This window comes from Delphinapterus leucas, chromosome 6 (assembly GCF_059928025.1).
Source record: "Delphinapterus leucas isolate spDelLeu-1000000601 "Yukka" chromosome 6, BTC_Dleu_Yukka2, whole genome shotgun sequence".
Taxonomy (NCBI): domain Eukaryota; kingdom Metazoa; phylum Chordata; class Mammalia; order Artiodactyla; family Monodontidae; genus Delphinapterus; species Delphinapterus leucas.
This window is the reverse complement of record NC_143134.1, coordinates 5,633,831-5,647,891: the sequence shown is the minus strand read 5'-3', so window position 1 is coordinate 5,647,891 and position 14,061 is coordinate 5,633,831.

Below are 14,061 nucleotides of genomic sequence, written 5' to 3'. Positions count from 1 at the left end.
ACGGTTTAGGGTGAGGGTACGTGTTAGGGTACGGGTGAGTGTTAGCATACGGGTGAGGATTAGGGGACGGGTGAGTGTAAGGCTTCGGGTAAGGGTTAGGGTTAGGGTTAGGGTTAGGGTTAGGGACGGGGACGGTTTAGGGTACAGTTTAGGGTACGACAACGGTTTAGGGTGAGCGTACGTGTTAGGGTACGGGTTAGTGTTAGCGTACGGGTTAGGATTAGGGGACGGGTGAGGGTAAGGCTTCGGGAAAGTGTTAGGGTTAGGGTAGGGTTAGGGTTAGGGGACGGGCACGGGGACGGTTTAGGGTACAGGTTAGGGTACGACAACGGTTTAGGGTGAGCGTACGTGTTAGGGTACGGGTTAGTGTTAGCGTACGGGTTAGGATTAGGGGACGGGTTAGGGTAAGGCTTCGGGTAAGAGATAGGGTTAGGTTTAGGGTTAGGGGACGGGGACGGGGACGGTTTAGGGTACAGGTTAGGGTACAAAAACGGATTAGGGTGAGCGTACGTGTTAGGGTACGGGTTAGTGTTAGCGTACGGGTTAGGATTAGGGGACGGGTGAGGGTAAGGCTTCAGGTAATGGTTAGGGTTAGGGTTAGGGTTAGGGTTAGGGTTAGGGTTAGGGTTAGGGGACGGGGACGGTTTAGGGTACAGGTTAGGGTACGACAACGATTTAGGGTGAGCGTACGTGTTAGGTTACGGGTTAGTGTTAGCGTACGGGTTAGGATTAGGGAACGGGTGAGGGTAAGGCTTCGGGTAAGGGTTACGGTTAGGGTTAGGGTAAGGGTTAGGGGACGGGGACAGTTTAGGGTACAGGTTAGGCTATGACAACGGTTTAGGGTGAGCGTACGTGTTAGGCTACGTGTTAGTGTTAGCGTACGGGTTAGGATTAGGGGACGGGTGAGGGTAAGGCTTCGGGTAAGGGTTAGGGTTAGTGTTAGGGTTAGGGGACGGGGACGGTTTAGGGTACAGGTTAGGGTACGACAACGGTTTAGGGTGAGCGTACGTGTTAGGGTACGGGTTAGTGTTAGCGTACGGGTTAGGATTAGGGGACGGGTGAAGGTAAGGCTTCGAGTAAGGGTTAGGGTTAGGGTTAGGGTTAGGGTTAGGCTTAGGGGACGGGGACGGTTTAGGGTACAGGTTAGTGTACGACAACGGTTTAGGGTGAGCGTACGTGTTAGGATACGGGTTAGTGTTAGCGTATGGGTTAGGATTAGGCTACGTGTGAGGGTAAGGCTTCGGGTAAGGGAAAGGGTTAGGGTTAGGGTTAGGGTTAGGGGACGGGGACGGTTTAGGGTACAGGTTAGGGTACGACAACGGTTTAGGGTGAGCGTACGTGTTAGGCTACGGGTTAGTGTTAGCGTACGGGTTCGGGTTAGGGGACGGGTGAGGTTAAGGCTTCGGGTAAGGGTTAGGGTTTGGGTTAGAGTTAGGTTTAGGGTTAGGGTTAGGGGACGGGGACGGTTTAGGGTACAGGTTAGGGTACGACAACGATTTAGGGAGAGCGTACGTGTTAGGCTACGGCTTAGTGTTAGCGTACGGGTTAGGATTAGGGGACGGGTGAGGGTAAGACTTCGGGTAAGGTTTAGGGTTAGGGTTAGGGTTAGGGTTAGGGTTAGGGGCCGGGGACAGTTATGATTTAGGGTGCAGGTTAGGGTACGACCACTGTATAGGGTGAGCGTACGTGTTAGGGTATGGGTTAGTGTTAGCGTACGGGTTAGGATTAGGGGACGGTTGAGGGTAAGGCTTCGGGCAAGGGTTAGGGTTAGGGTTAGGGTTAGGGTTAGGGGACGGGGACGGTTTAGGGTACAAGTTAGGGTACGACAATGGTTTAGGGTGAGCGTACGTGTTAGGGTATGGGTTAGAGTTAGCGGACGGGTTAGGATTAGGCAACGGGTGAGGGTAAGGCTTCGGGTAAGGGTTAGGGTTAGGGTTAGGTTTAGGGTTAGGGGACGGGGACGGTTTAGGGTACAGGTTAGTGTACGACAACGGTTTACGGTGAGCGTACGTGTTAGGGTACGGGTTAGTGTTAGCGTATGGGTTAGGATTAGGGGATGGGTGAGGGTAAGGCTTCGGGTAAGGGTTATGGTTAGGGTTAGGGTTAGGGTTAGGGGACGGGGACAGGGACAGTTTAGGGTACAGGTTAGGGTACGACAACGGTTTAGGGTGAGCGTATATGTTAGGGTATGTGTTAGTGTTAGCGTACGGGTTAGGATTAGAGGACGGCTGAGGGTAAGGCTTTGGGTAAGGGTTAGGTTTAGGGTTAGGGTTAGGGGACGGGGACGGGGACGGGGACGGTTTAGGGTACAGGTAAGTGTACGACAATGGTTTAGGGTGAGCGTACGTGTTAGGGTACTGGTTAGTGTTAGCGTACGGGTTAGGATTAGGGGTTGGGTGAGGGTAAGGCTTCGGGTAAAGTTTAGGGTTAGGGTTAGGGTTAGGGTTAGGGTTAGGGGACGGGGACGGCTTAGGGTACAGGTTAGTGTACGACAACGATTTAGGGTGAGCGTACGTGTTAGGGTACGGGTTAGTGTTAGCGTACGGGTTAGGATTAGGGGACGGGTGAGGGTAAGGCTTCGGGTAAGGGTTAGGGTTAGGGTTAGGGTTAGGGTTAGGGGAAAGGGACGTTTTAGGGTACAGGTTACTGTACGTCAACGGTTTAGGGTGAGCCTACGTGTTAGGGTACGGGTTAGTGTTAGTGTACGGGTTAGGATTAGGGGACGGGTGAGGGTAAGGCTTCGGGTAAGGGTTAGGGTTAGGGTTAGGGTTAGGATTACGGTTAGGGGACGGGGACGGTTTAGGGTACAGGTTAGGGTACGACGACGGTTTAGGGTGAGCGTACGTGTTAGGGTACGGGTTAGTGTTAGCGTACGGGTGAGGATTAGGGGACGGGTGAGTGTAAGGCTTCGGGTAAGGGTTACGGTTAGGATTAGGGTTAGGGTTAGGGTTAGTGGACGGGGACGGTTTAGGGTACATGTTAGGGTACGACAACGGTTTATGTTGAGCGTACGTGTTAGGGTACGGGTTAGTGTTAGCGTACGGGTTAGGATTAGGGGACGGGTGAGGGTAAGGCTTCGGGAAAGGGTTAGGGTTAGGGTTAGGTTTAGGGTTAGGGGACGGGCATTGGGACGGTTTAGGGTACAGGTTAGGGTACGACAACGGTTTAGGGTGAGGGTACGTGTTAGGGTACGGATTAGGGTTAGCGTACGGGTTAGGATTAGGGGACGGGTGAGTGTAAGGCTTCGGGTAAGGGTTAGGGTTAGGGTTAGGGTTAGGGTTAGGGTTAGGGGACGGGGATGGTTTAGGGTACAGGTTAGGGTACGACAACGGTTTAGGGTGAGCGTACGTGTTAGGGTACGGGTTAGTGTTAGCGTACGGGTTAGGATTAGGGGACGGGTGAGGGTAAGGCTTCGGGTAAGGGTTAGGGTTAGGGTTAGGGTTAGGGTTAGGGTTAGGGGACGGGGACGGTTTAGGGTACAGGTTAGGGTACGACAACGGTTTAGGGTGAGTGTACGTGGTAGGGTACGGTTTAGTGTTAGTGTACGGGTTAGGATTAGGGGACGGGTGAGGGTAAGGCTTCGGGTAAGGGTTAGGGTTAGGGTTAGGGTTAGGTTTAGGGTTAGGGGACGGGGACGGGGACGGTTTAGGGTACAGGTTAGGGTACGACAATGGTTTAGGGTGAGCGTACGTGTTAGGGTACGGGTTAGTGTTAGCGTACGGGTTAGGATTAAGGGTCGGGTGAGGGTAAGGCTTCGGGTAAGGTTTAGGGTTAGGGTTAGGGTTAGTGTTAGGGTTAGGGGTCGGGGACGGTTTAGGGTACATGTTAGGGTACGACAACGGTTTAGGGTGAGCGTACGTGTTAGGGTACGGGTTAGCGTTAGCGTACGGGTTAGGATTAGGGGACGGGTGAGGGTAAGGCTTCGGGTAAGGGTTAGGGTTAGGGTTAGGGTTAGGGTTAAGGGACGGGGACGGGGACGGTTTAGAGTACAGGTTAGGGTACGACAACGGTTTAGGGTGAGCGTACGTGTTAGGGTACGGGTTAGTGTTAGCGTACGGGTTAGGATTAGGGGACGGGTGAGGGTAAGGCTTCGGGTAAGTGTTAGGGTTAAGGTTAGGGTTAGGGTTAGGGGATGGGGACGGTTTAGGGTACAGGTTAGGGTACGTCAACGGTTTAGGGTGAGCGTACGTGTTAGGGTACGGGTTAGTGTTAGCGTACGGGTTAGGATTAGGGGACGGGTGAGGGTAAGGCTTCGGGGAAGGGTTAGGGTTAGGGTTAGGGTTACGGTTAGGGTTAGGGGACGGGGACGCTTTAGGGTACAGGTTAGGGTACGACAACGGTTTAGGGTGAGCGTACATCTTAGGGTACGGGTTAGTGTTAGCGTACGGGTTAGGATTAGGGGACGGGTGAGGGTAAGGCTTCGTGTAAGGGTTAGGGTTCGGGTTAGGGTTAGGGTTAGGGGACGGGGACAGGGACGGTTTAGGGTACAGGTTAGGGTACGACAACGGTTTAGGGTGAGCGTACATGTTAGGGTATGGGTTAGTGTTAGCGTACGGGTTAGGATTAGAGGACAGGTGAGGGTAAGGCTTCGGGTAAGGGTTAGGGTTAGGGTTAGGGTTAGGATTAGGGTTAGGGGACGGGGACGGTTTAGGGTACATGTTAGGGTACGACGACGGTTTAGGGTGAGCGTACGTGTTAGGGTACGGGTTAGTGTTAGCGTACGGGTGAGGATTAGGGGACGGGTGAGTGTAAGGCTTCGGGTAAGGGTTACGGTTAGGATTAGGGTTAGGGTTAGGGTTAGTGGACGGGGACGGTTTAGGGTACATGTTAAGGTAAGACAACGGTTTATGTTGAGCGTACGTGTTAGGGTACTGGTTAGTGTTAGCGTACGGGTTAGGATTAGGGGACGGGTGAGTGTAAGGCTTCGGGAAAGGGTTAGGGTTAGGGTTAGGTTTAGGGTTAGTGGACGGGCATTGGGACGGTTTAGGGTACAGGTTAGGGTACGACAACGGTTTAGGGTGAGGGTACGTGTTAGGGTACGGTTTAGTGTTAGCGTACGGGTTAGGATTAGGGGACGGGTGAGGGTAAGGCTTCGGGTAAGGGTTAGGGTTAGGGTTAGGGTTAGGGGACGGGGACGGCTTAGGGTACAGGTTAGGGTACGACAACGGTTTAGAGTGAGCCTAAGTGTTAGGGTACGGATTAGTGTTAGCGTACAGGTTAGGATTATGGGACGGGTGAGTGTAAGGCTTCGGGTAAGGGTTAGGGTTAGGGTTAGGGTTAGGGTTAGGGTTAGGGGACGGGGATGGTTTAGGGTACAGGTTAGGGTACGACAACGGTTTAGGGTGAGCATACGTGTTAGGGTACGGGTTAGTGTTAGCGTACGGATTAGGATTAGGGCACGGGTGAGGGTAAGGCTACAGGTAAGGGTTAGGGTTAGGGTTAGGGTTTGGGTTAGGGTTAGGGGACGGGGACGGTTTAGGGTACAGGTTAGGGTACGACAACGATTTAGGGTGAGCGTACGTGTTAGGTTACGGGTTAGTGTTAGCGTACGGGTTAGGATTAGGGAACGGGTGAGGGTAACGCTTCGGGTAAGGGTTACGGTTAGGGTTAGGGTTAGGGTTAGGGGACGGGGACAGTTTAGGGTACAGGTTAAGGTACGACAACGTTTTAGGGTGAGCGTACGTGTTAGGGTACGGGTTAGTGTTAGCGTACGGGTTAGGATTAGGGGACGGGTGAGGGTAAGGCTTCGGGTAAGGGTTAGGGTTAGGGTTAGGGGACGGGGACGGTTTAGGGTACAGGTTAGGGTACGACAACAGTTTAGGGTGAGCGTACGTGTTAGGGTACGGGTTAGTGTTACCGTACGGGTTAGGATTAGGGGACGGGTGAGGGTATGGCTTCGGGTAAGGGTTAGGGTTAGGGTTAGGCTTAGGGGACGTGGACGGTTTAGGGTACAGGTTAGTGTACGACAACGGTTTAGGGTGAGCGTACGTGTTAGGGTATGGGTTAGTGTTAGCGTACGGGTTACGATTAGGGTATGGGTGAGGGTAAGGCTTCGGGTAAGGGTTAGGGTTAGGGTTAGGGTTAGGGTTAGGGTTAGGGGACGGGGACGGGGACGGTTTAGGGTACAGGTTAGGGTACGACAACGGTTTAGGGTGAGCGTAAGTGTTAGGGTATGGGTTAGTGTTAGCGTACTGGATAGGATTAGGGGACGGGTGAGGTTAAGGCTTCGGGTAAGGGTTAGGGTTTGGGTTAGAGTTAGGTTTAGGGTTAGGGTTAGGGGACGGGGACGGTTTAGGGTACAGGTTAGGGTACGACAACGGTTTAGGGTGAGCGTACGTGTTAGGGTACGGGTTAGTGTTAGCGTACGGGTTAGGATTAGGGGACGGGTGAGGGTAAGACTTCGGGTAAGGTTTAGGGTTAGGGTTAGGGTTAGGGTTAGGGTTAGGGGCCGCGGACAGTTATGATTTAGGGTACAGGTTGGGGTACGACCACTGTTTAGGGTGAGCATACGTGTTAGGGTACGGGTTAGTGTTAGCGTACGGGTTAGGATTAGGGGACGTTTGAGGGTAAGGCTTCGGGTAAGGGTTAGGGTTAGGGTTAGGGTTAGGGTTAGGGGACGGGGACGGTTTAGGGTACAGGTTAGGGTACGACAATGGTTTAGGGTGAGCATACGTGTTAGGGTACGTGTTAGTGTTAGCGTACGGGTTAGGATTAGGGGACGGGTGAGGGTAAGGCTTCGGGTAAGTGTTAGGGTTAAGGTTAGGGTTAGGGTTAGGGGATGGGGACGGTTTAGGGTACAGGTTAGGGTACGTCAACGGTTTAGGGTGAGCGTACGTGTTAGGGTACGGGTTAGTGTTAGCGTACGGGTTAGGATTAGGGGACGGGTGAGGGTAAGGCTTCGGGTAAGGGTTAGGGTTAGGGTTAGGGTTACGGTTAGGGTTAGGGGACGGGGACGCTTTACGGTACAGGTTAGGGTACGACAACGGTTTAGGGTGAGCGTACGTCTTAGGGTACGGGTTAGTGTTAGCGTACGGGTTAGGATTAGGGGACGGGTGAGGGTAAGGCTTCGTGTAAGGGTTAGGGTTCGGGTTAGGGTTAGGGTTAGGGGACGGGGACAGGGAGGGTTTAGGGTACAGGTTAGGGTACGACAACGGTTTAGGGTGAGCGTACATGTTAGGGTATGGGTTAGTGTTAGCGTACGGGTTAGGATTAGAGGACGGGTGAGGGTAAGGCTTCGGGTAAGGGTTAGGGTTAGGGTTAGGGTTAGGGTTAGGGGACGGGGATGCTTTACGGTACAGGTTAGGTTACGACAACGGTTTAGGGTGAGCATACGTGTTAGGGTACGGGTTTGTGTTAGCGTACGGGTTAGGATTAGGGGACGGGTGAGGGTAAGGCTTCGGGTAAGGGTTAGGGTTAGGGTTAGGGTTAGGGTTAGGGTTAGGGGATGGGGACGGTTTAGGGTACAGTTTAGGGTACGACAACGGTTTAGGGTGAGCGTACGTGTTAGGGTACGGGTTAGTGTTAGCGTACGGGTTAGGATTAGGGGACGGGTGAGGGTAAGGCTTCGGGTAAGGGTTAGGGTTAGGGTTAGGGTTAGGGTTAGGGTTAGGGTTAGGGGACGGGGACGGTTTAGGGTACAGGTTACGGTACGACAACGGTTTAGGGTGAGTGTACGTGGTAGGGTACGGTTTAGTGTTAGTGTACGGGTTAGGATTAGGGGACGGGTGAGGGTAAGGCTTCGGGTAAGGGTTAGGGTTAGGGTTAGGGTTAGGTTTAGGGTTAGGGGACGGGGACGGGGACGGTTTAGGTTACAGGTTAGGGTACGACAATGGTTTAGGGTGAGCGTACGTGTTAGGGTACGGGTTAGTGTTAGCGTACGGGTTAGGATTAAGGGTCGGGTGAGGGTAAGGCTTCGGGTAAGGTTTAGGGTTAGGGTTAGGGTTAGTGTTAGGGTTAGGGGACGGGGACGGTTTAGGGTACATGTTAGGGTACGACAACGGTTTAGGGTGAGCATACGTGTTAGGGTACGGGTTAGTGTTAGCGTACGGGTTAGGATTAGGGGACGGGTGAGGGTAAGGCTTCGGGTAAGGGTTAGGGTTAGGGTTAGGGTTAGGGTTAAGGGACGGGGACGGGGACGGTTTAGAGTACAGGTTAGGGTACGACAACGGTTTAGGGTGCGCGTACGTGTTAGGGTACGGGTTAGTGTTAGCGTACGGGTTAGGATTAGGGGACGGGTGAGGGTAAGACTTCGGGTAAGGGTTAGGGTTAGGGATAGGGTTAGGGGACGGGGACGGTTTAGGGTACAGGTTAGGGTACGACAACGGTTTAGGGTGAGCGTACGTGTTACGGTACGGTTTAGTGTTAGTGTACGGGTTAGGATTAGGGGACGGGTGAGGGTAAGGCTTCGGGTAAGGGTTAGGGTTAGGGTTAGTGTTAGGATTAGTGTTAGGGTTAGGGGACGGGGATGGTTTTAGGTACATGTTAGGGTACGACAACGGTTTAGGGTGAGCGTACGTGTTAGGGTACGGGTTAGTGTTAGCGTACGGGTTAGGATTAGGGGACGGGTGAGGGTAAGGCTTCGGGTAAGGGTTAGGGTCAGGGTTAGGGTTAGTGTTAGGGTTAGGGGATGGGGACGGTTTAGGGTACATGTTAGGGTACGACAACGGTTTAGGGTGAGCGTACGTGTTAGGGTACGGGTTAGTGTTAGCGTACGGGTTAGGATTAGGGGACGGGTGAGGGTAAGGCTTCGGGTAAGGGTTAGGGTTAGGGTTAGGGTTAGGGTTAAGGGACGGGGACGGGGACCGTTTAGGGTACAGGTTAGGGTATGACAACGGTTTAGGTTGAGCGTAAGTGTTAGGGTACGGGTTAGTGTTAGCGTACGGGTTAGGCTTAGGGGATGGGTGAGGGTAAGACTTCGGGTAAGGGTTAGGGTTAGGGATAGGGTTAGGGGACGGGGACGGTTTAGGGTACAGGTTAGGGTACGACAACGGTTTAGGGTGAGCTTACGTGTTAGGGTACGGGTTAGTGTTAGCGTACGGGTTAGGATTAGGGGACGGGTGAGGGTAAGGCTTCGGGTAAGGGTTAGGGTTAGGGTTAGGGTTAGGGGACGGGGACGGGGACGGTTTAGGGTACAGGTTAGGGTACGACAACGGTTTAGGGTGAGCGTACGTGTTAGGGTACGGTTTAGTGTTAGTGTACGGGTTAGGATTAGGGGACGGGTGAGGGTAAGGCTTCGGGAAAGGGTTAGCGTTAGGGTTAGGTTTAGGGTTAGGGGACGGGCACGGGGACGGTTTAGGGTACAGGTTAGTGTACGACAACGGTTTAGTGTGAGGGTACGTGTTAGGGTACGGGTTAGTGTTAGCGTACGGGTTAGGATTAGGGGACGGTTGAGGGTAAGGCTTCGGGTAAGGGTTAGGGTTAGGGTTAGGGTTAGGGTTAGGGTTAGGGGACGGGGACGGCTTAGGGTACAGGTTAGGGTACGACAACGGTTTAGAGTGAGCGTAAGTGTTAGGGTACGGATTAGTGTTAGCGTACGGGTTAGGATTAGGGGACGGGTGAGTGTAAGGCTTCGGGTAAGGGTTAGGGTTAGGGTTAGGGTTAGGGTTAGGGGACGGGGACGGTTTAGGGTACAGGTTAGGGTACGACAACGGTTTAGGGTGAGCGTACGTTTTAGGGTACGGGTTAGTGTTAGCGTACGGGTTAGGAATAGGGGACGGGTGAGGGTAAGGCTACAGGTAAGGGTTAGGGTTAGGGTTAGGGTTAGGGTTAGGGGACGGGGACGGTTTAGGGTTCAGGTTAGGGTACGACAACGATTTAGGGTGAGCGTACGTGTTAGGTTACGTGTTAGTGTTAGCGTACGGGTTAGGATTAGGGAACGGGTGAGGGTAAGTCTTCGGGTAAGGGTTAGGGTTAGGGTTAGGGTTAGGGGACGGGGGCAGTTTAGGGTACAGGTTAGGGTACGACAACGGTTTATGGTGAGCGTACGTGTTAGGGTATGGGTTAGTGTTAGCGTACGGGTTAGGATTAGGGGACGGGTGAGTGTAAGGCTTCGGGTAAGGGTTAGGGTTAGGGTTAGGGTTAGGGTTAGGGGATGGGGACGGTTTAGGGTACAGGTTAGGGTACGACAACGTTTTAGGGTGAGCGTACGTGTTAGGGTACGTGTTAGTGTTAGCGTACGGGTTAGGATTAGGGGACGGTTGAGGGTATGGCTTCGGGTAAGGGTTAGGGTTAGGGTTAGGGTTAGGGTTAGGGTTAGGGGACGAGGACGCTTTAGGGTACAGGTTAGGGTACGACAACGGTTTAGGGTGAGCGTACGTGTTAGGGTACGGTTTAGTTTTACCGTACGGGTTAGGATTAGGGGACGGGTGAGGGTAAGGCTTCGGGTAAGGGTTAGGGTTAGGGTTAGGGTTAGGGTTAGGGGACGGGGACGGTTTAGTGTACAGGTTAGGGTACGACAATGGTTTAGGGTGAGCGTACGTGTTAGGGTACGTGTTAGTGTTAGCGTACGGGTTAGGATTAGGGGACGGGTGAGGGTACGGCTTCGGGTAAGGGTTAGGGTTAGGGTTAGGGTTAGGGTTAGGGTTAGGGGACGGGAACGCTTTAGGGTACAGATTAGTGTACGACAACGGTTTAGGGTGAGCGTACGTGTTAGGGTACGGGTTAGTGTTAGCGTACGGGTTAGGATTAGGGGACGGGTGAGTGTAAGGCTTCGGGTAAGGGTTAGGGTTAGGGTTAGGGTTAGTGTTAGTGTTAGTGGACGGGGACGTTTTAGGGTACATGTTAGTGTATGACAACGGTTTAGGGTGAGCGTACGTGTTAGGGTACGGGTTAGTGTTAGCGTACGGGTTAGGATTAGGGGACGGGTGAGTGTAAGGCTTCGGGTAAGGGTTAGGGTTAGGGTTAGGGTTAGGGTTAATGGACGGGGACGGGGACGGTTTAGGGTACAGGTTAGGGTACAACAACGGTTTAGGGTGAGCGTACGTGTTAGTGTACGGGTTAGTGTTAGCGTACGGGTTAGGTTTAGGGGACGGGTGAGGGTAAGACTTCGGGTAAGGGTTAGGGTTAGGGATAGGGTTAGGGGACGGGGACGGTTTAGGGTACAGGTTAGGGTACGACAACGGTTTAGGGTGAGCGTACGTGTTAGGGTACGGTTTAGTGTTAGCGTACGGGTTAGGATTAGGGGACGGGTGAGGGTAAGGCTTCGGGTAAGGGTTAGGGTTAGGGTTAAGGTTAGGGTTAGGGTTAGGGGACGGGGACGGTTTAGGGTACAGGTTAGGGTACGACAACGGTTTAGGGTGAGCGTACGTGTTAGGGTACGGGTTAGTGTTAGCGTACGGGTTAGGATTAGGGGACGGGTGAGGGTAAGGCTTCGGGTAAGGGTTAGCGTTAGGGTTAGGGTTAGGGTTATGGTTAGGGTTAGGTGACGGGGACGGGGACGATTTAGGGTACAGTTTAGGGTACGACAACGGTTTAGGGTGAGCGTACCTGTTAGGGTACGGGTTAGTGTTAGCGTACGGGTTAGGATTAGGGGACGGGTGAGGGTAAGGATTCGGGTAAGGGTTAGGGTTAGTGTTAGGGTTAGGGTTAAGGGACGGAGACGGTTTAGGGTACAGGTTAGGGTACGACAACGGTTTAGGGTGAGCGTACGTGTTAGGGTACGAGTTAGTGTTAGCGTACGGGTTAGGATTAGGGGACGGGTGAGGGTAAGGCTTCGGGTAAGGGTTAGGGTTAGGGTTAGGGTTAGGGGACGGGAACGGTTTAGGGTACAGGTTAGGGTACGACAACGGTTTAGGGTGACCTTACGTGTTAGGGTACGGGTTAGGATTAGGGGACGGGTGAGGGTAAGGCTTCGGGTAAGGGTTAGGGTTAGGGTTAGGGTTAGGGTTATGGTTAGGGGACGGGGACGGTTTAGGGTACATGTTAGGGTACGACAACGGTTTAGGGTGAGCATACGTGTTAGGGTACGGGTTAGTGTTAGTGTACGGGTTAGGATTAGGGGACGGGTGAGGGTAAGGCTTCGGGTAAGGGTTAGGGTTAGGGTTAGGGTTAGGATTAGGGTTAGGGGACGGGGACGGTTTAGGGTACAGGTTAGGGTACGACGACGGTTTAGGGTGAGCGTACGTGTTAGGGTACGGGTTAGTGTTAGCGTACGGGTTAGGATTAGGGGACGGGTGAGGGTAAGGCTTCGGGAAAGGGTTAGGGTTAGGGTTAGGTTTAGGGTTAGGGGACGGGCATTGGGACGGTTTAGGGTACAGGTTAGGGTACGACAACGGTTTAGGGTGAGGGTACGTGTTAGGGTACGGGTTAGTGTTAGCGTACGGTTTAGGATTAGGGGACGGGTGAGGGTAAGGCTTCGGGTAAGGGTTAGGGTTAGGGTTAGGGTTAGGGTTAGGGGACGGGGACGGCTTAGGGTACAGGTTAGGGTACGACAACGGTTTAGAGTGAGCCTAAGTGTTAGGGTACGGATTAGTGTTAGCGTAAGGGTTAGGATTAGGGTACGGGTGAGTGTAAGGCTTCGGGTAAGGGTTAGGGTTAGGGTTAGGGTTAGGGTTAGGGTTAGGGGACGGGGATGGTTTAGGGTACAGGTTAGGGTACGACAACGGTTTAGGGTGAGCGTACGTGTTAGGGTACGGGTTAGTGTTAGCGTACGGATTAGGATTAGGGGACGGGTGAGGGGAAGGCTACAGGTAAGGGTTAGGGTTAGGGTTAGGGTTTGGGTTAGGGTTAGGGGACGGGGACGGTTTAGGGTACAGGTTAGGGTACGACAAGGATTTAGGGTGAGCGTACGTGTTAGGTTACGGGTTAGTGTTAGCGTACGGGTTAGGATTAGGGAACGGGTGAGGGTAACGCTTCGGGTAAGGGTTACGGTTAGGTTTAGGGTTAGGGTTAGGGGACGGGGACAGTTTAGGGTACAGGTTAAGGTACGACAACATTTTAGGGTGAGCGTACGTGTTAGGGTACGGGTTAGTGTTAGCGTACGGGTTAGGATTAGGGGACGGGTGAAGGTAAGGCTTCGGGTAAGGGTTAGGGTTAGGGTTAGGGGACGGGGACGGTTTAGGGTACAGGTTAGGGTACGACAACGGTTTAGGGTGAGCGTACGTGTTAGGGTACGGGTTAGTGTTACCGTACGGGTTAGGATTAGGGGATGGGTGAGGGTATGGCTTCGGGTAAGGGTTAGGGTTAGGGTTAGGCTTAGGGGACGTGGACTGTTTAGGGTACAGGTTAGTGTACGACAACGGTTTAGGGTGAGCGTACGTGTTAGGGTACGGGTTAGTGTTAGCGTACGGGTTAGGATTAGGGTATGGGTGAGGGTAAGGCTTCGGGTAAGGGTTAGGGTTAGGGTTAGGGTTAGGGTTAGGGTTAGGGTTAGGGGACGGGGACGGTTTAGGGTACAGGTTAGGGTACTACAACGATTTAGGGTGAGCGTACGTGATAGGTTACGGGTTAGTGTTAGCGTACGGGTTAGGATTAGGGAACGGGTGAGGGTAAGGCTTCGGGTAAGGGTTACGGTTAGGGTTAGGGTAAGGGTTAGGGGACGGGGACAGTTTAGGGTACAGGTTAGGCTATGACAACGGTTTAGGGTGAGCGTACGTGTTAGGCTACGTGTTAGTGTTAGCGTACGGGTTAGGATTAGGGGACGGGTGAGGGTAAGGCTTCGGGTAAGGGTAAGGGTTAGTGTTAGGGTTAGGGGACGGGGACGGTTTAGGGTACAGGTTAGGGTACGACAACGGTTTAGGGTGAGCGTACGTGTTAGGGTACGGGTTAGTGTTAGCGTACGGGTTAGGATTAGGGGACGGGTGAAGGTAAGGCTTCGAGTAAGGGTTAGGGTTAGGGTTAGGGTTAGGCTTAGGCTTAGGGGACGGGGACGGTTTAGGGTACAGGTTAGTGTACGACAACGGTTTAGGGTGAGCGTACGTGTTAGGATACGGGTTAGTGTTAGTGTATGGGTTAGGATTAGGCTACGTGTGAGGGTAAGGCTTCGGGTAAGGGAAAGGGTTAGGGTTAGGGTTAGGGTTAGGGGACGGGGACGGTTTAGGGTACAGGTTAGGGTACGACAACGGT